At 43.5% G+C, this 21,719-nt stretch overlaps 1 pseudogene; it reads left to right on the forward strand.

Moving 5' to 3' along the window:
- The first annotated feature begins 1,804 nt into the window (after positions 1–1,804).
- On the forward strand, positions 1,805–17,073 carry LOC146188990 (uncharacterized; annotated as a pseudogene).
- Positions 17,074–21,719: the final 4,646 nt, after the last annotated feature.

The following is a 21,719-nucleotide window of genomic DNA, read 5'->3' on the forward strand; positions in this document are numbered from 1 at the left end:
CTACCGGAAACCCCGTTAAAACTTGGTGTAGGTGCGGAGCATCAAACTTCGGTTTGATAGAAACGTTTAACGGCACCTTGGTCGACATGCTCTCCGTGTACGTCGCGCTTGACCATTCCGACTGGGACCGAATCCTACTATTCGTAACGTATGCTTGCAACACCCCCACACAGACGACGGTTGGTTTTTCACTATTTTTTCATCTCAACAGGCGCGAACCTTCCTCTGTCGTAGACACTATTCTCCCTTATCGGTCAGTCTCGGAAGCTCTCAAGTACGCTGAGGATTGCCTTCTGCCTGCTCGGTATTTGACGTCTGGAGAGCAGGGACAGAAAAAATCTCGCTTTGGCTCTACCCGCACTCCTTCCATCTTCCATCTCGACTCTGTGGTCTGGCTTCGCGTGCCATCTACCACTTGCGACCTCGCTTCCAAATTTTTCCCGAATTTCATGGACCTTATCGTATCCTCGAGAGCTGTAATCTACATCGTGGAACCCGTGATACCACCCGCTGACCTCCACTGACGTAACCGCATGTGTGTCGCCTTAAGCCGTGTGTGTTGTTATTGCCGTGAGCCGCCAGGATGGCTCGCCTTTTCGCCGGGGGTATTGTAAAGAGGAAGATGAGTTCCGGCGGCAGGCGCACCGCGAGCACATGGCGCGATATCAAGCTGTAAGAAGGACTAGGACGGTCGCTTTTGTGACATCTCTCTCAGCTCCTATGCGCCACTACAAACCCCGTACAATAAATATGATGTTATAATTTGCAGTCAATTAAACCATGCCTGATCATCATTATCCAGCGTAGCACAGCTCAGCGCTTTACAATACAGGTAACGTAAAGTAATCTAATGCTTCGCACTAGCTAACGTGTAAGGTGCCCCAGTGTTTTCGACGAAGAAAAAAAAGGAAAGTTTTGGTGTGGGCTTCCGGAGGCACTAAATACATAACAATGTGGCATAATTGAGCCCGCAGAAACATTTTAGAGGCTGTCAGAGAAATTTACTTCGCAAATTCAAAGGCTTTTCTTATAATAAAAAGAGCTGTAGTTACCTCCTGATAAACATCCTCGTCTTTCCTCTTTTTCTCCGCCTACGCAACATCGTTTACAAATGAAAGGCTTGAACCTGTGTCACTGTGACTGTCTCAGCCGGGAAAAAAATCCGCCCAGACATTTCTGTGAGAACACTGCACCCTAATTATGCGTTCTGACAGTTCTATGCTCGAAAGCAGTTCAGAACAAGTCAGCTTTTTCATTTCATTCTGTTTTGTGTGGACAGTCAGATCTTTACTTGACCAGATTTCATAACCGTAATCTAACGCTGGAAAGTTTTTTGCCGTTCGATGGTGTCGTCGCATAAGGAAGGCTTTATATTGACTGTATTTACTTATAACTTAAAGACCTTTGATATATGTCGTTTTACCTAAAATATAGCAACTTTTGGCTGATCTACCAAGTGGCAGTAATAAAGTGCAGATCGATAATAACACTAAGCTAAATCCACTCTTCTACCTAAACTGAATAAATTAGGAACAACACATGGAACTGTATCTCAGAGTTAGTTTCGTACAAAAGTAATTGGATATTTTTACGTCGATCGATAATTCTATTTTGCACTTCCCACTCTAGCAATGAAAAAGAACCATTGACTGCAAATGTTTTCAATAGGCTGATGTAGCAACAAGCTGCTCAGTTATCTGCCAATTGGTAAAACAGGCATGTGTTTTTTTTTTTGTAACAATTTTGCTTACACTAATAAACGCCCTCAAACAGCTTTATTATAATTTTTCTTTCAGTGAAGCCCATGCCGTACAATTCCCTAATCTGCGTTCTGAACGCTGGCATGAGCCAGAAGGCGGTGTCCGAGCTGCCGGAGGACGGCCTGTGCAACTTCGCCTTTTACCAGGCCAACGAGAAACAGCACGCCGTCCTCAAGGGACCCGGTGGCCCATTTGCCACAAGCCTCGAGCTGATAGTCCAGGCGGCCAGTCAGCATAACAGGACCGAATATGGCATCAGCTTCGACTTTCTGTAAGCTAATTCCTCAATTCTCGCAAGAAACTGATGATGAAGCTTGACTTTATTAGCGCTTCCTTAAATAAAACCGAACTATGCAGTGCAGTTCAGTCTGATTGTGCACTTAACGGAAGCAACACGAAAAGAACAGATGTTCTCATCTTAATATTGTCTGTTTTATAGCGTTGTTACAGTATCCACACAGCTGTGCTGACTTGCTTCTTTATTATGGATTGTGCTCTTACCTGGATATTGTTATTTGCTCGTTTTGTAGATTGCTATTTCAGAATAACGGGTACAGTGCGTTGACCGCATAGTCAGCTTTGCCTGCTGTCATAATATTTAAGTTTTTTTGGTTGTTTTCTTTCGGCCTTTTTTAAACGCCATTAGCATTTCTAAGCCATTTAGGTGGCACATTTTGGTGTCCTGTAGTTCCCTCACATGTCTGCTTGAATAGCAATAAAAATTATATTGAAACTGGAATAATTATCAGGGTACAAGGGAGTTGTGTCTCTAACCGATAACTGAGTAAATATTTCTAAAGTTTTATGATGTTTTTCATGTTTCCCGCTCAAGTTGTAGCCAAGGAATCCTGGTTAGAAATGTGCTTCCAAATATACCGTTAGAGGTTGGAATTCATTTCCGGCTAAATCTAATTTTTCTGCATCTCTCTAAAATCCAAACCATCCTCGGTAATCAGTTTTCCCGGCGCAAAAAGGCCACGCATAACGTTGCTCATCATATTTGTTTTGAGACGTAGTTTTCATGTACTATATATTCCTCTTTTTTTCTTCAGATCAATGAGCGCTACACAGCCCCTACTTTCACAAAGTATCGCGCGAACGACCCTAGAAAATCTGTGGAGGAAAAAGATATACCACTACGCTTTTCTGACCATACCGTTCTTTGACCTCGATGAGAAGAAATATAGAAAGGTGTACTACTACCTTAAGGTAAGCTTTTAACTAAATGAGACGCTTGTTTTGTTTCCATGAATAAGAGCAGTTTCTCGTATAATAGTGTGCTCACAAAAAGGGACAAAATTTCTCACTTTTACAGACCGATACCATAATGGTTATTTTTTGCAGCAGAAACAAAACATTCTGTCCAAGATGCAGAACGGATGAAACCAAAGTTCCCATTCCCCGACTGCAGTGCACACCCGAGAGCCAGAGGAAGTGATTTATTTCAATTTCGAATGTGTGCGTTGCTGATTTAAATCCTAAACTAAATATTGGTAGTAGTGGGGAGCAACCACGACTATTTAAAAAGACTTAGGAGGGTCAGTTCAAAAATTAGGTCTACATTTTTTGTTTTCGAAAATAAAAAGGAACATTTGTCTTTTTCAATTTCGCTCACCATGCGGAAGGTTGACCATTCTGAAATTTTTTTATGCAATGTCCCGTCCGTTTTACGCATTTTTGTAGGAGTCGGGGCAATTTTTGTGTTTGTCTTTCATACCATCTCGCCGCCATGTCGTTGCTGAAGCGCTCAACTAGTTCTGTGGAGCTCCTTCTTGGCAGGTTTTTGTTAGTATTAGATACAAATGATAGTCGCTAAATGCCAATTCAAACTGCTGTTCGGGGGGGGGGGGGGGGGGGAGGGCAACGTGTGTGAGAGCGTAGTCGTGGGGGACTAGCGCACTTGCTTAAAATTTCTACTTTGGTCCCTTAACGTGTGATTTCGATCTCCACGGAAAGACATGTGACGGATACGGCGCCTTTTCCTCCCTCTGAACCAATTAAACTTAATATAATGATATTTTATTATAGTAATAATAATAATAATAATAATAATAATAATAATAATAATAATAATAATAATAATAATAATAATAATAATAATAATTATTATTATTATTATTATTATTATTATTATTATTATTATTATTATTATTATTATTATTATTATTATTATTATTATTATTATTATTATTATCATCCGTTAGAGCTGTTCAAGGGTCTCGCAATACCTGTCACCATTATTCTTGGTCTCAGAACCCATGAAGATTACTAAAGAGATCGCAATGCAATCCCTAAACACAGCTCACTGTCATTTCTGGCAGCCTGGGTTCGCTTGACCTTACGTCGCTTGAAGACAAAAACTGCCGCCCACGTGGTCCTTGTATGCTCCCAGGTGTGAAGTGGAATGCCGAGGCTATGTCACCCGTAACAATAGAAGCCAGAAAGTTGTTCGTTGCTTCTCCAAAGCGCCGATGGTATTCACAGGAGATGGCGATGCGTTGCAGTTGATGGCATGAATAGAAGCATTAAGACTTCTAGAAATTTCAGAAACCTAAATAGAGAGGCGGTCGAGAGTGATCCTCTGATATTACCGTATTATTTCTTTAACCTTCTCTGCTGTCTCGTCAGAAGATTTCGATCTCTCGCTTCATTATTTGTTGGCAATTTAAGTGCTACTTGCTGCAAATATCCTAGACAACTTGTGAACCTCGATGTTATCATTTCATGATCCTCTTTATTCGTGTGTCAACCAGCAATAAATTCCCATAGGTTGAACGCCTCTTACGTTCACAAACATTAACTGCTCGAGTTTCGCATGAGACGCTACCGACAAACGGGGCTCCATTTCAAACGGCTGCCGTGCCAAGAGCGACCGTCCGTTGCAGACATATAGTAGTGGCTTGCTTCCAAGATGCGCAAGAGTTAAAACAACAATGTGTCGAGCAGCTGCACGAATACCATCGCCGCAGCCCCCTCCCCCCCCCCACCCCCCTGAAAATAGTATTTTTGGTATCTCGATAACTACGCGCTACTTTGAGTGGGATAATTTACTGTATGAATCACAGAGCGTAAAAACTGCTTTATGTGCAACAGCGCAGGACACCCATTTCATGTAAATATATGTCGGCTGTCTACACCAGACTCTTTTGCTGTCTACACCAGAGAAGATTCCACGAATCTACAAAGGATTTCTAGATGAAAGCGCTCTGTAATGTGTGGTAAAATAAACATTTAATATTCTTGCGTTGTGACGAATTGAAAGCCTACGGATTTTGGCGAGAAGTTTCGCATTGTGCTATGACGCATTCCATAGCAGTGTCTACAAACACACAAAAAGGTGTTTCAAGTAATGCAATAAATTTGAAGCTGAGGACGAGCAATGTTTCATCCCCCTCCCCCTCCTCTCTTACTTCGTTTTATAATTTAGACTTTCTTGTGCCCACGGTTTTATTGTCTGCAATAAAGCACCACTAATAATTTTCTTGTTTCAATCAGCTTTTCTTCCAAAGTCCCGTTTTCGGACTTGGTGTTTTCTGTCCGCCCTGTGAATTATTTTCCAATCAGCTTACAGTAGCGTGACACGGTGTACACAGATAATTACCTTAGGCGTAGCTATAGTCATAATTCAAGTGTGACCAAAGCATAAAAGAAAAGGTAAAATTGGATAGCTTCCTCTAAACTCCGCCATCATTCTTTCTGCTTTGTGTAAAAGTCCACGCCATTTCGCCCTCTGAAAGCAAACAAATAACTAAAGGACATCTTTCACTTTCGATAGCCATTACAGTCTCTCATTTGTTTATCTGTGCAGGACGTGGACAAAAATCTTCACAAAGGACTGAAACCACCGCGGCCGTGCTATTATCTCGTCGGCGAGTCATTTTATATTGAACCCTGGATACACTTTGCTTTCAACAATATCAGGTGAGAGGCCTACGTTCAATCCACGGAATGAAATACACGAAATGTTTCACCAATGTTACTGTATTTTGCTTTGTTTCTTTGTGAAATTTAATGTCCTGAAACCAGTAGACTATGAAGAACACAAGAAAGGAAGTTTGTAGAAAATTTAGCACAAGGGGCGTCTTGATGTTGGCTGGCACTGCAAGGTGAAAGTGCCGGCCGCCTCGGCAAGGAGTTAAAATGAAAGGAAAACACGAATTCTTATGTTTGAGTAGATAAACCATTCAGGTGATGGTACGCTCAAAAATTCTTTTTTCGCCTTCACGCAGGGAAAGAATGCACATCCACGGCGCGGTTGTGTATGGCCACCTAGTTTTTGACGATCGAGGTAAAGGATAGATCCTACCGCCCACCTTCTGGAACTCCACGCTTATCAATGAGGAGGTTTACAAATACAATCTGGTGAGCATTTACCGCAACTATCCGCCTATGACATATGTTCTGTCTTGAAAAGAAGCCGGAAGTCGGCAGAGGACGATGTGCTGAGGAAAGAAAATTGAAACAGTGTTCGCTTCCATTGTTGCATTTTGTTTATCCATAGCCTTACGTTCTGCCATGCTTTTCCAACTTTAACAGGGGTTAATGTTGTTCTGATAAAAACCGCCCTCGCTATTTATCGATAACAGCGCCGATGACATCTGCTTCTGTAAGCTACCGTGTTGAGTTGTACCGCAAAGGAACAATACTTCAGGACTTGTCGACCTGAAAAAGAAAAACCCTTGATTAATGTATTTTCAGTCTTCGCTTACAGCATCTTTGCCAAGGTGCGCAGGCGTGCAAGTACGTGTAAACGCTGTTACATTAAAACATTGTGGGGGATGAAAGCTGATGCCCTGAGTATTTGCAGCGTAATCAGGGCCGCTACAGCCGCACCGCCTCCAAATGGCCTCCACTTCCCTGTGACGTCCTTAAGCTTCTTTTCTAGTCAGATCCCTCGCGGTTTTTGCATCCTTGCCACATTGGCATCTACCTCATCGTTCCCGGACAAGCTTTCACTTCAGATGCTCCGACGCTACTTAAACCAATGACTGGCACTTCACAACAACACTGTCAAATATATTTTGCTGACGGAGCGAAGGTCTTAATTTGTAAGAACTGTATATGGCAACATAGCTGTTTTTCACTTCATTGCGAATTTATAGGCACATTTATGTACTATGTGGGAGAGCGATACACAGAACAGTTAAGATCAAGACAACTACATCACGTGTGAGTCAACATTTGGTGAGATAATACGTATAGGTTGCTAATGAAATGGTGAGATAGCCTGCGAAATATTTTGAAGAAATGTCTTTTCTACCTATTTATGGGCCTGTCATTGCCGCAATATGCAGTGAAATTTCGATTTTTTACTAATAAAAACGCTGCACAGACATTATCGGTACTCTGTATTTACAGACTATAATACTCAATGGGCAGAAATACCTTATCATTATCTCTAGAAACAAATTCTTAAGATGAAAATGAAAGAAAAGGACACAAGCGTGTCGCCATCTGCGACCGCCTTCGCACGAAAAAGCGTGTGTCGACCCCAAGTTTTGAACGTGCACCCGAGAGGCTATGCTGAGCTTTCATTTACTGAGGCGAGAAAAAAAAACGGCTCTAACATACAAAAGCAAGCTATTTGCTTCTTTTTATTCAAGCTACAATGCTTCCCTGACTATATGCGCATGTATGACAACACAAATATTCAAAACGTGCATAAATGCTTCAAATAGCATCTAACCTAAGCGATGATTCTAAACAGACTAGCGCTTGCTTGTCCACTCTATAACTGATTATAGAATTGAAATGAAAAAAATTGACTTTTGTCGACTTGGCTTTACAGAGAAGTGTGGAATCTGCCACTTTGATGTGTTCAAGCATGGCCACTAGTCTCGAATTCACGTCAGTGAGAAGCACGTTTCAGCTCTATCTCTCTCTCTCTCTTGTTTGTATCACTTCTGATCCCATGTATGAGCCGATAAATTCAGGAAACTGGTTAGTAGTTTCCCCAAAGAGGACCAGTACTGGAGGGTAGTCTTGTCCATCTTCAGCCATTGGCTCCTGATGTTTTTTCATTTAAAGACACTGGAACATCCACAATTTCGGCATGTTTGCGATAAGCCCTGTACGGCTTTCCAACTGCCTTGAGAAAGTGTCTGGGAATTGGCACCTTCGGTGCGTCAGCGTCAAAACGATTTAAGTATGGTTTTGTTTCACGCATGCCTTGTAAAATTGTTATAGAAAAAGAGGCTCACAGCTGAAATACCTTCCCGCTTTCATCACAGAAGCACTAGAACTGAACGTGTTATGCACCTGGAAAAGTTTCCTGATTGCTCGTGGTTTTTTTCGGTAACTGCGTCACTTGTCCCTTCACAAGCGATTGAAAAGGGTGGCAGAAAATGCTATATCATATGAAGAGCCTTTTTGCACAAATAATCGATTCCAGTTGCTCCGGTCACGTTTTAAATCTACTTGCAAAAAAATATCTATTATTGCTACAAATAGGCTTCTGTATATTATAAATCAAATTATTATATTAGGCACAGCATAAAGTCCATTATACCTCTGCGGTCGGTGTGTTGTCATTATTTCAGCTATGGTATATCCCAAATTAAGGATGGAGAGCTCAAAAGATGCCATAAGCCTGCTGTACTTCTCACGGCTACAGTGTAGTACAATACTACGGCGAGTAATTGGATCGGATTGCGTTCTTTGCAGGCAATACAATGGTTAACTCTGCAGAAGAAAATAGCATTCTGCTAAATTTGACGACACTACACTTAGGCAGCTAGTTTAGAGCAGTTTTGTAGTAATAGTGTTCTTTGGAGCCAGATTCAGCGGGAAAATCTGTTTGTAGCAGACTGGAGCAAATTGAGCAGCAATTCCGCCCCTAAAAGTTCGTATTGATGCATAAACTATCCGAAATCTAAACTCAATTTTAGCGACGACAAATGTTCTCTTTTACTGTTAGAAAGACGTGAAAATGACATACAAACAGCAAGAAAACTGAGTTACACAGATAATGCTTTCTAAATTTGGTCGTTTCTTGTATGCTAGTTAATAATAAAATGAACCCATTTCAACATTCAGCAAAGCATTTCTTCAGAACTCGATCTTAGTCAAACGCACTTTCAGATAATGGCACAGATATTGCCAGTAATTTTGCTGCAGACCGAAGAATGTCTGTCATAGAATGTAATGGTAGGTAGATCAAGTAAGAGCAATGTTACGATGCGGCAAGCAGGTCAAGAAAGACGACAGAACATGACCAGTAGCAATGGTTGATGACGTTTATTGACTATGTTAGCGGGCCTAGCGCGAATGCTCCTGCCCGCGCCACTGTCCGCTTTTTCTTCGTTGCTCGTCCGTAACATGACCCGGGGCCACCGAGCGATTGTCCCGATCGTGGACGAGGACGTTTAGCGATGTTGATGATTCCGTGGCTTGATGTTGGGCGTGTCTGGTTGCTTGAAGAAGAAAAGAAAGAAGGCAGAATAGAACGGCTGGCCGGAACGGTGATTCCTGATGAACCTTAGCCCAGGACACTTTCGGGCCACACGTTACCACGACTCGATAGCGGACGCCAAGGCACGCACCACATGGCATAGGCAGAGGAGGATGTCTTGAAGTGTAGCGGTGTCTTGGGTCGTCGGGTCTTTGGTCGGCACATCTGATAATGGGGTCACATATGGTTGTTCGGGTATCTTCTTGTGTCTTGTGGCCATGTGTAGCGTCTCGGGTCAGTCTCTCCTTCGTCGTGTCTTGTGGTCGAGACGAAGGGATGGGGTGGAGAAGCGGCATGGTCTTGCTGGGTCCGGCAGGCTGGGGAACAGCCATATGATGCCTCCTAACCTTCAGCTCACGGCGCAAGAAGTCGCAGGGCACCGAAGCTCCGGACCAGGATGAGGGGATGATAGTGAAGTACCTCCCACTTCCAACCAAATATTACGATGCGGCAATCCGATGAAGACGACAAAACATGACCGATGGCGATAGTAAATGACGTTAATTGAATATGTTAGCGGGCATAGAACGAGCGCTCTTGCCCGCGCCACTGCCTGCTTTTTCTTCATTGCTCGTCGGTAACGATATTCAGTCATATTCGTGTTCAGTTCAGTTCACTTCAGTCGTTCAGTCTTGTCCGACTCTTCGTGACACTATGGACCATGTCACGCCACGCTTTCCGGTCTCTCACTATCTTCCTAACATCACATTCGTGTTGGCTACCCTTAAAAAATTAACTCGTAGCACGTCACATTCTATATTGGTTCGTGTGTTGTCGATTAAAGTTTTGGTATATTCTGAGAAGTCTGACGTGCTTCATAGGGACGGCTTATGTTCCACCAGTTATCTTGGTACATTACAGATACCGGCGAATATCTGGTACTAAACTTTCTTAGCATTGTTGGCCATTGTAATATAAGCATCAATCAGTAAACAGCAGTGCCGATGGTATAAGGTTCACAGCTATTATGCAGTTCCGAAGAGGGTTTTAGTTTATACCTTCAGACAAGCATCTAAAATGCGGATGTGGGCGGGGGCCGTGGCGATATTAAAAAAATTACGTCATTGATGCGAAGCGTTTGGTAACGTATGTGAATGTTCATACAGAACAGATAGTTTTGTTTAATCCTCGGTGAAATTTCTGAGCTGCGAATGCTCTACTCCTGATTCTGCGGAGGCAGGGCCTGATCAGGGCTGCGTCGGCCGCCTATCGATGAAGGCGAAAAGGAAGCCGCTAGAGTACTATGGATACTTACTGTCATCTGCCAAACCATGGCAGAGCACGCACCAACTTGCAAAATGTGCGAGCAACTGTGAATGCATTACTCCATATCGACGCCTGACATTTTTCCGCTTTTTGTTTCTAGCGATGTTTCCTCGCACCTTAAAAGCCTGCTTTTTTAGGCGCCTATCTGGACCAGAGCCAAGTCTCTAAATATGGTGACTTTTGCTTCGGGGTGCTAGTCTGGGTACGCGGGAGTGTAGACAACGCAGCTATAGCCAAGTTTCAAAGGAGGAGATAGAAGAATTGGTATGGACCACTAGCTACATTATGAGCAGGTAATATGATATTAATAGGAAATGGGAAATTCTTCACCTCGTGCTTAATACCATATTTTCGATATTGTTTGTGGTCTCCTGCAATCCTGCATGGGTACAACGAAACATCTGCTGGAGCTGTTGCTTACATGCTTATCCGAACGTGAGTAGAGTGACAAGTGAGCTATTATATGGCATCGAAATTTATAGTTGCCTCTTCAGGTCTCTTAATATCACTTTCTCCAGCTAGGCTTCAAATGTATCGAGAGAATGTCTTTAATTTTCAAAGAGGCATCTAAAACTATCTTCTTCAATAACATATATGAAAAAATTCGCCTATTATGAAATGACGCAGGAATGATGCCTCCCGTCTACAAGTTATCGTTCGGGTGAGCGAACATTTGTACTAGGTTGATAAGTACCTACACAAGATCTTCAGCTAACATCTCATGCTAATAGTTATCATGCAGGGTTAAGCTACGAATATATTCTACGGTGAACCACACGGGGATTTATAGCTTACTGCTGCTGAAGTTTAAGCAATTATTAGCAGTTAACATTAGCACTCTGTATAAGTTCTCTCCAGTTCCTTTACACTATTACTGTTTTATCACGATCACTTTTCTCAACATAACCATACGACCTGCATATGTTTGGTGGTCTTTGGCCTCATTTCAACTTACACCAACAAATTCCACCGCGATAAAAGTCACAATACTGATATATGAATCTCTTCTTGACTATGTGAAAGGTAACAGCGCAAAACCGAATGTCGAGATGTATTTCATATATTATCACAGCTCGCCATAGTATGCTAATTACTATATAATAAACATTTCAGGGCGAAATGAAAATAATAAATATGGGCAACAAATGAATATACGCGAACGCGGACATGAGGGCAGTTCGGTGCTCAACTCAATGATGCTTTTGCCACGGCAACACAAAGCGAAGCAGACTTGTGCCGTGCGATATGTCAGTCAGCGTTAATAAACAATAAAGCTTGTTCGCCAACAGATTTCTTCTAATACGGCATTCGTCGCATCAGGAATCACTTTGGTATCTTAAATTCCCTAAAAAAACAAATTACAAAAGACAGCAATTGTTAACGTTATCGAGCCATAACCTGAGAAGGGGAGATAAAATATCTGACAAGGTTTCATATAATTTACCTTTTGAACAATTATCATTTACTACTATTTACCCAGCACACTGTCGAGTTCTATCATCTCTTCGTCCATGCAACTTTTTTTAGCGCATGTTACTTCGAATTCAGGACGTCTATAAAGCTTTATGTAATGACGAATATGGATTTAAGGATTAATAAACGGTCGTGCTGTTTTGAGTGGATATAGTGACTATATAGTCCACACTATCAGATTGCATACCATGCTGTGTTGTCTGCTGCCATTTCTTGCTATACCACGTACAATACCATACCGCTTATTGCGATACAATGCAGCACCGTATCGCAGCTTACAATATAATGCACTACAATACTACCGGGTGTCCAAGCTAACCTTAGCTAAGGGTTAAAATTAAGATTTTGAGATAGGTAAAAAAAAACACTTGTATACAACTGCCAGCCATCAGGCGCACCACAAGCAACTTTTCATTTTTCAATTAACAAATTAGTAATTAAGACATAATGTTTCTAAATTAGTATTTTTAGACAATAAATGTGATGTGAATATTTGGAGACCACCTCCAGGAACTCCCATTGCAATTATTTGCAATAAAAAAAGCCTCACGTGCATCGCTTTTCCAAGCTTTAAAAAAACCTCGCGAAATACAAAAAAATATCACGTGACTTAAGCATTCGTACGGCACGATTGTAGTGCTCTCAAACGTGGTTTGATTGAACAAAATTAGCAGCGGCCGTGACTCGAAAGCCAGTCCCAGCGGTAGGTTGATATGTTAACGATGGTTGCAGCCAGCGCGGTGAGCTCGCTGCAAATTGCAGTCACGTGCGCCGACTGCGGTGAAGGGGATGAGGAAACCACCCAAGCCATATCAGCCTGCCGCTACAACAGGGTCGTGGAGTCATGGCTGCAGCTGATCATGTTCACTGAAACCAAGTTTGAGAGCCGCACAATCATCGCCCATGGTGTCGCTAGTCACGCGATATTTTTGTATTTCGCGCTTTCTTTAGAGCATGAAAAAAACGATACATGTGATACTTTCTCTATCGAAAATAAATGGAATGGTGGTTTAAGTAGCTGCTCTCCAACTTTGCAAATTCATTCTCTAAGGGCAATAGTGATACAATTAGAAAATTATTTTAATTACTAATCCTGTTATTCCAAAATAAAAATATTCTCTGTGCTGCGCCATATGCTGGCAGCTTTGTACAAGTGATTTCTCCGCCTACCTCGAATATTACATTTTAACCCATAGCTAAATTATTTTGGACACCCTGAATATTTTGTGATATCTTATCATAGCATGCCATACCATTGAGACATTAAAAAATATGTTTACATTTTTGGCAGGACACCGCGCACTGGGCGCTCAGCGTACTGCCGCTAAAGAAGCTTGGCTACACCCAGTTCTTTCTGGCGGTCACCACTGGAGGGCGCTACTACACACCCACCAAGGGAGACAAGTACGAAATCCTCGCCAGGAACGGTTACCTCACCACGGAGCCACTGCACGTTGACATTGGTCAGGTAAGGACTGCGCTCAACGCGCCTCCTCTAGATCCTTTTATTTCTCACGTGTGCATTAATCTCAGAGACTGTCATGCGGGGCTATCTATGATAAGAGCATAATTTTGCTTTAAAGTGATTTCCACACCAGTTTACATAACAAGGATGTATTAAGTGCTTGTGGCCAAAAGGTACGCGCTTGCTGCCAAAAACATTTTTTTCTCTTCTACAAGCCAATTGGCCCATAGTGTAACAGCAGTGGTTTATCGGTTAGGTCTCCTGGTAACATAACCCCCCCTCCCCCGTGCTTTGCCTTGTTAGGTTTACCGTATGCGTGTGAGAACAAAGCTGATGTCCTGAAATTGTATTTGTGATGTTCCCGAAGACAATAAGGAGCCAGTAACTTGTTCCTGTGTCTTAAATATGACTTTCTTGTGACAAAGACATCCCCTATTTCCCGAATTTAACCCTACGGCCATTAATGAACTTCTAAGGCGGTATTCAATTTGCGCGTATTATGCCGCTTCGATACGTTTTAGTGAGCCCGATGTAATTTCAAGCCTGATCCGCCAATTGAAGTGTGTCAGTCAATAACATTGGAAGTTTCAATGAATAGTTCTTAATCTTGTCTGCACAGGTCATACATTTGTCGAGGTAAACTGAGTGAATTCTAGAGCTCCTATAAGAATGAGCCTTCTTTGAACATTCTGTAAACGTGAAGCTGCCTGCTCCTACTCTGTAGCTGCATAGCTTTCGAGGTAAGTTGCATTGTCAAGCTGCCAAAAACAGGCATCGCTCTTGTCCTCAGTTACAATATCGCATTGGGGTAAAGGTTAATATGACATTTTGCAACACTCCTGTCAGTTGGAATGAACAGAGCCGAACACCTCTAATTCATATTTTTTTCAGTTACGCTAATGCATAAAGACAAGAGATTAAATAAAAGTTTCATTTGGTAACATAAGCAGACATACCAGGATAGTGGGCTATGGAAAGTCACGCTTCCCTAACACAGTTACGTATATGTTTTGCTCAAGCTTACAGCAAATGTTGAAAAGGTGTATTGCGTTACTGTTTCTTTTTGAGTAGGTTAGGAGAAATGAAACGATTAATGTTTCTTGCCCTCTCTTTTATTGCTCGCCACACTTTTATGCACATTGTCAGCCACGAATCTTGACCACTCTGTTCATTTCTGGTACCCCACGTCTCTTATCCTTTGGCCCGACTAACAGTTTGCAAGAACAAGGAGTGGTCGGGGGGTTATCGCGAGGACACTCCTATGGACCCTTTTTGCGCCAACCCGAAGATAGACAGAGTTGTCACCTACGATGACGAGCGGTCGCTCCGTGAAAAGGTGAGCCCAGGTTGACGTGCTCTTGCTAGCTAGTATTTCTGATTTGATTTGTATGCTTTCCTTTTCAACGATATCCTTCGTCTGTTCCCTGGACGAACGTCATTTGTGCTGCGTTCTGAATGCGAAAAACATATTACTGCTCATGATACAAAAGCAAACGTGGTGTCGTTTTGCTGTTACGATCAGCTGTTTAAACTCTCATGAAGTCGCAGATCTTTTCTGCAATAACTGTTGGAGGCGACTATGCAAGTTTTACGTTACATTTTGCTCATTGTGGTACATATGAGGCTTACTTTTGCCATGTAAGTACCTTTTGGTTCAAGATTTCAAGACGGCATTTATTGGAGTGAGGACAACCTTGGGCTTTAAAAAATGGGCCACGAGCACGCACCCAACGATTGAGCTCTGCGACCGTGCCTAGAAAGAGAGCCTTTAATGCATTCGCTTCTGCTCAAGATGGCGACTCAAGCACGTCCTCGCTCACGCTTTCTTCTCGGTCGTCTTCTTTCTCCTAGTTCGCTCAGTAAGAAGAACGGCGCTAAAGATTTAACACTAGGATCTATATTATGGAGAAGGTCGCAGTGACTTTGCCGTGATGGTTCTAACCGGCGACGTATGTGCCTCCAATAGAATACTGTTTGTTTTTTGGTTGGCGTGTGCCAAAATTAGAAGCAGATACTGCGCCTTGATTGCTTTTGAAGCAAAAGTCGCTAAATATGTATCAATTTCCCGAACTCTGCCAGTCTACCAAGAAATAAAATCCGGAAAAAAAAACACAATAATAAGGGCGCTATTTAGTCCACTATTAAGGTTGAGCATAAATGTCTTGCTAATTTTCCTTGTTCCCTCCTCCTCTGCTATGCGGTCTACATCCTGATATATTGTAAGCAAATTCATTGACACATATCTGTTGCTGACGATCTTCTACCCACAAGTTTCTATGTCTTGCTAAATGCGGGTTTTAACTGCTGTGAAATGCTTTAGTGAGGTTATTACCTTGTGCAGGCATTATGCTTGATCCATGGTACAACAAAAGCCAGCGGTGCTCGCAAATAATCAGGATAAAAGAACATCGCCCTGTAAAACATATATGCAACCCTAATATCACCGAGAAGTCAAACATATATTTCGAAGCTCTTCACTATAGCGCCTCTAGTCAAACATGCGCAGGTAAGGAGGTTAATATGCGCAGGCAGGGAGTTTAAGATCCACATACCGCACTTTGCCACAAACCTTCGTTTCTGTTTTGCTTGGCTGCTTGTATATTAGTATCACATCCAGTATCGCAACGCTGCAATTGTACAGTGATTAGGGCATTCGACTGCTGTGCCCAAGGATACAGAATTGAATGGCGGCCACGGCGGCCGTAATAAAGCCGTATTGATAAAGCAACACATCGTTCAATATGGCAAAGCACACCTTGCTTTCGATAAGGCGAAAAGCAAGACGTTCGTGTGTTTTGCCATTTGAACGATGTGTTGCTTTATCAAATTTCTTGGCAGCTCACGATGCGTCAAGTTAGACATCTAATGACTGGTGACAGGCGACACTGCATCTACGCTGTTCCATACTGTTCTAGATTATTTTGCCCAGCTTATCTCGATGCTGCTTTGCCATATTTAAATCGGGAAAAGGAAAATCTGCACTACAGAACAATGACCTACGAAGGAACGCGCACAACACTACAGTCGCCTTCGGCGTTTTCTCGTCCGCAAGATTGTTCTTGTAAGTTTTAATTTGAGTGTTGCGAGCATCCATCCATAGTTGGACGACGAGCGAGCGCTTTTCCTGCAATTGACGCCGCCTAGTTACTAAACTCTTCTACTGGAGCGAAGTAGGCTAACATATAGTTGATTTCTCTGCTACACCAGACTGTTCGTTTTCCACCTACGACACCATAACCGCTATGTGACAACATGATTCCTTGGGAAAATGGGCACCTGTGCAGAAAAGTTTATTTTCTTGATACCGCTTTTTAAATCCTAATAGGGCTCCTGTTCCATTTGATTGAGCGTCGTAGTGTCAAGCCAAATTCAATTGTTCCTCAGGAACTGTTCAAACCTTAATGCAGTGAGAACTATAGTTTAGTAGGTGTCTGCACCCTGACTCGCTCTCCTCTATCGTGACCGCAGCTGTGCCTGGGCAAGAAGCGGATTCCGGCAGTCAAGTACGGCGTCGCCGTCTTCGACGCCAACCTGGACGACCCGCGCAACCTGTGCGGAAAAGGCGTTACTCGCGTGTCCGCCTATTGAAGAAGATCAAGGACTTCTTCAATGAGAATTTCCTCAGCGCCAATGACTACGATGAATGCTTAATGCTGTAAAAAAATGAGCGACTCTCCACACCTTTTTTTTTTGTCGCGGCAGCTGTGCACTGATCTATACGCAACAATGGTGTGCATTTATAAATTGATTTTTGACGTCAATTTAGGTTGTGCACTCTTTCCAATGGCGGCAAAAACGGAAGCAGCCGGACTTTCCTTTCAATCCTTGCGGTCCTCAGAGTTCAGAACCGTAGCAAAGGCTATTTTCAATTGATTTTTTAAATTACACTGAGGAACTCCATCTGCCACAACCTAGTTCTAGAGAAGAGTAGCGGGAAGGGCACGATTTAATTTATTATCGCGTACATTTTTAGCCAATGCTGGATGAAGGATTTTTTGGTATTACACTGTGCACAAGGCACAGTGATTTCTTCGTTGCGAGCACAGGTTTCAGGCCAGAAGGTGTGGTCGCTGCTTTCATAAGACATTATTGTCGACGGCGCATATCAGGCTGAAATTGTTTTAGATTTAACGAATCTGTGAGAGCCAATCTTTCCACACGGCATTCTTCTACTTTGTAAAGTACTTGATCCACACACACGTCCTAACCGCGTAAGAGATTAGGTTTTAGCAAAATCTATCCTTTATTAAGGTTAGTACCGCAAAGTCCAGACCAGTGTCAAATAAAAAAAGCACACATGAGGTTACAGTTTGACACATTTTGGACAGTTACCTCTGCTGAAGAATTGACGTAATAGCGGGCACTAATGCTCCCAGATTACAGAGACTATGCAGATTGAGTTTCTATTTTTGTTCTGAGTTACTTTTAGAGACTATATAGAAATGAAGTTTTACATAAATTGCAAACGTTATCAAGACGAAGCTGGCAATCGTGACGGACGTTAATTGTAACAAATATATTGTTAACATTATATTAATATGAATTCAGCAGGAAAATCTTTTCTTTTCTTCCATTTTTATAAATGTAAGGAATGATTGGCACAATGCTTTGTTGTCATATCAACAAGACTGCAAAACATTCATGCACGACTCTCTGAACGCTTCCGTCAACTAGCGATGAATTTCAATTGGTTGAACGCCTTTTGTGTACAAAAATAAAATAACTGTACTAACTTTTCTCCTGGCGGTAGCGACATGCGGGAGCTTTCATTTTAAATGGCTGTCGTCCAAAGACTGGCAGTCCCATTTGCGCTGAGTCATAGCTTGTTCGGAAGAAGAGTGCAATGAACACAGCAGTATGGCGAGCAGCAGTTTCCCCTGCTGTGACGGGATGCGTTTTATGCAGTGTAGTGTGAAGTGTAGTGACGGGATGCGTTTTATGCAAATGTAAAGTGTTTAGTGACGGGATGAGTTTTATGCAAATGTAAAGTATGGGAAGGCGACGTTGCGACGCTTCCACTAACTGCAAGCACCCACGTAACGGCGGACTTGGCGGTAGAGGCCAGGCCAGAAGAACCGATGACGTTGCGATCGTAAGTGCGAGTAGCGCCAAAATGGAAAGCAGTAAGGAGACCATGAAGTCGTGGAGAATGACTCTTCGTAAGTGCTTGGGGACTACAAGGAGAAGATCAGGACCAGGGGGCTGATGATTTCGATGGTATAAACGCTGTTAAAGAGAGCAAAGCGGTTCATTGAAGGGTCGGTTTGGGCGGGCGTTAGGCGATCAATGATGGAGAGAAGCTCAGCATATCCCGATGCTGTTCTTCGAGTGTAAACGGCGACAGAGAGACCAGGTCGATGGCGCATGCGTTCGTCGTGGTATCAGACTGGGCAACAGGGTATCGAGAGAGGCAGTCGGCATCTTTGTGCAACATGCCCGAATTGTAGAGCACGACGTAGTCATATTTTTGGAGTCGTAACGCCCAATGCCAAAGACGACCAGTAGGATCCATCAAAGAGAACATCGAGCACAGTACGTGATGATCGGTGACAACTTTAAATTACCTGCCGTATAGGTAGGCTCCAAATTTTCCAATATCCCAGACCAGGGCCAAGCACTTTCGTCCTGTAATGGAACAGTTCTCTGACTTCGACAGGGGTGGGTGGTATAGGCATTTACACGATGAGTTTCGGATTGGCGCTGGGAAAGGATGGCTCAGATGCCATGTCCACTGGCATCAGTGCGGGCTTCTGTAGGAGCCGAAACATCAAAGTGTGCCAAGATCGGTGTGGCGGTAAGCTTTCTTATTAGCTGGGCGGAAGCTTGACTTCAGGAGGGCCCCCAGAGAGGACGTAAATCTTTTTTAAGAAGACCTGCAAGCAACTGACAGTGTTGGCAAAACCTTGAAAGAACCTACGAAAGTAGGAACAAAGACGCAAAAAACTGCGCACGTCATTTCTTGAAGGGGACGCCGGGACGTACCTTACAGCTCAGATCTTGTCTGGATTGGGACGAACCCCCGTTGAATCCATGACATAACCTAGTATATTTAAGCTAACGACGGGCGAAACAGCATTTTGAAGAGTTGAGCAATACCCCCGCATGGCCGAAGAAGGACAGAACTTCAGAGAGGTCAGCCGTGTGAGATGGAAGCGTGGGTGAAAACACAATTGTATCGCATAAGAAGCACAGGCAAGTGGACCATTTAAGTCCTTGCAGCAAGGAGTTCATCATGCATTCGAATGTGGCTAGGGCGTTGCATAAGCCGAAAGGCATAACCTTAAAGTGATATAGCCCATTCGGAGTGAAAAACGAAAAATTCTCACGGTCCTGGTAATCCACTACAATTTGCAAATAGCCAGATCATAGGTCAATGGAGCAGAAGAATTAGGCTCCGCAGAGATCCACAGCGTCGTCGAATCAAGGAAGCGGATAGACAGCTTTTATTGTACCTATTCAGGTGACGTTAATCTACACGCAAGCGCCATCCAGTCGAAAAAAAGTAAAGATAATTTTCTGATGTTACGACAGAATTTCTGTGCGGTTTTTGACGGGAAACTTGTAGTGACAACAGAACATTCTGTCGTAACGCCAGATATTTCTGTAGTTATAACAGAACCGAACAACAGGAGTGCTACAGAACTACAGACAACAGAAATATACTACAGAAAAACTACAGAACTACAGAAAAGTACTAAAGAACTACAGAAAAATCTGATGGTTATGACAGAACTACAGGACTTCTTGTCGTATTTTTGACACAGTATAGTTTTTTTCGATTGGGGCACTAACTATCTTTTTGACAGGATGACGGGCGAAGCCAAAGGACCGTGGAAGAGCTCAATAATGTTCTTCTGCAGCATTTTGTCACGTATGCCTGCAATAACTTTCGTACTGTATGGCAGACCCGGTATAATCGGCGGTGGATAGGAGGAGCGTTGCCGGTGTCGATGCGGTGCGTGACAGTAAGAGCTTGGCCGAGGGTGCTCTTATGAAGGTCTAAGATGTCGGAATGGGATTCTAGAAGCGCACGCACCTGGCATGATTGGGAGGGAGCAAATCGGAGGGCACCATTTTCATGATAGGGTCAGTCGGAGTAAGTTCGTCGGCAGGGCCGGTCTGGAGAAGCTGGAACATACTCAGTGTCCAATGGGGCAACTTGACAGAAGCCAAGGTGGGAGAACGTCGCCCCGCATATGCCAGATGGAAGTGCTTGGGAGAAGTAGCTGAAGTTGATCAGATACAGTGTTCTCCTTGACTGTACCGTAGGTATGGGGAAGTGCAACGTTGCGGTTCAACAACAGAACGGAAATAGGTGCAACTAAGTAGTGGCCATTGTGGACAGATGAGGTAGTACGAAAAATAACGAATGAGGGGGCTAGTGAGGCCCAAGAAACTTGTTAGGGCGAATACAGGCGGGTAGAATGCAAGGGTTCACGATCAATAATCGGATTCTCTAGGTGCATGAAATCTTGCGAACAGTCGATCTGGGCAGAGTGTTCTGATAGGAAGTCGAGACCGGGACTCAGGTCATATGCACGAGGGTTCAAAACAGTGAACTACACCGGCAGGTGAAGGCCAGCAACATTAATGCGAGCGGCGTAGTCATCATCATCATCATCATCATCAGCCTGACTATACCCACTGCAGGGCGAAGGCCTCTCCAATATTTCTCCCCTTAACCCGGTTTTGTGCTAGATGCATCCACTTGACCCCTGCGATTTTCTTAACCTCATCCACCCACCTAACTTTCTGCCGCCCCCTGCTACGCTCTCCTTCCCTTGGAATCCAGTTTGTTACCCTCAGCGACCATTGGTTATCCTCTCGCGGCGTAGTCAGTCAGCACCAACCATTCCGCCATCCACGACACGCACTCGAGAGAGCCAGCGTGACAACTTTACGTAATAAGTGACGGCGACTCCAACCCATACCGGAGATATGCGCTCAAGTGTCTACAAGCGCACACACAGGAGGTGGGTTAGGGATTTTTGGGCCGGGCGTAGATACAGCGTAACCTCCTCCGTCATATCGGCCGTATGAGGCATTACGGATCTCTGCGGATTTGCAGTCGACGCTCTACGACTACGCCCAGGTGACCGAGAGCAAAAAATCGAGAACTATCTGCGCAGCGGAGAGATGACCCCACCAAGCCGTTGGTTCAGGTCCTCATCGCCGTACAGGGCCTGCTTTGCGTCGCCAGGCTGTAACTACAATGCGAATATGCGCGCAAGGTCCCCAAGCCCGGGCAGCGGAAATATAATAGAGCCACATTTGGAGGTGAGGTCGCTTCACGACAAAAATACGA

This window comes from Amblyomma maculatum, chromosome 5 (assembly GCF_055883805.1).
Source record: "Amblyomma maculatum isolate TAMU_Amacu chromosome 5, ASM5588380v1, whole genome shotgun sequence".
Taxonomy (NCBI): Eukaryota; Metazoa; Arthropoda; class Arachnida; order Ixodida; family Ixodidae; genus Amblyomma; species Amblyomma maculatum.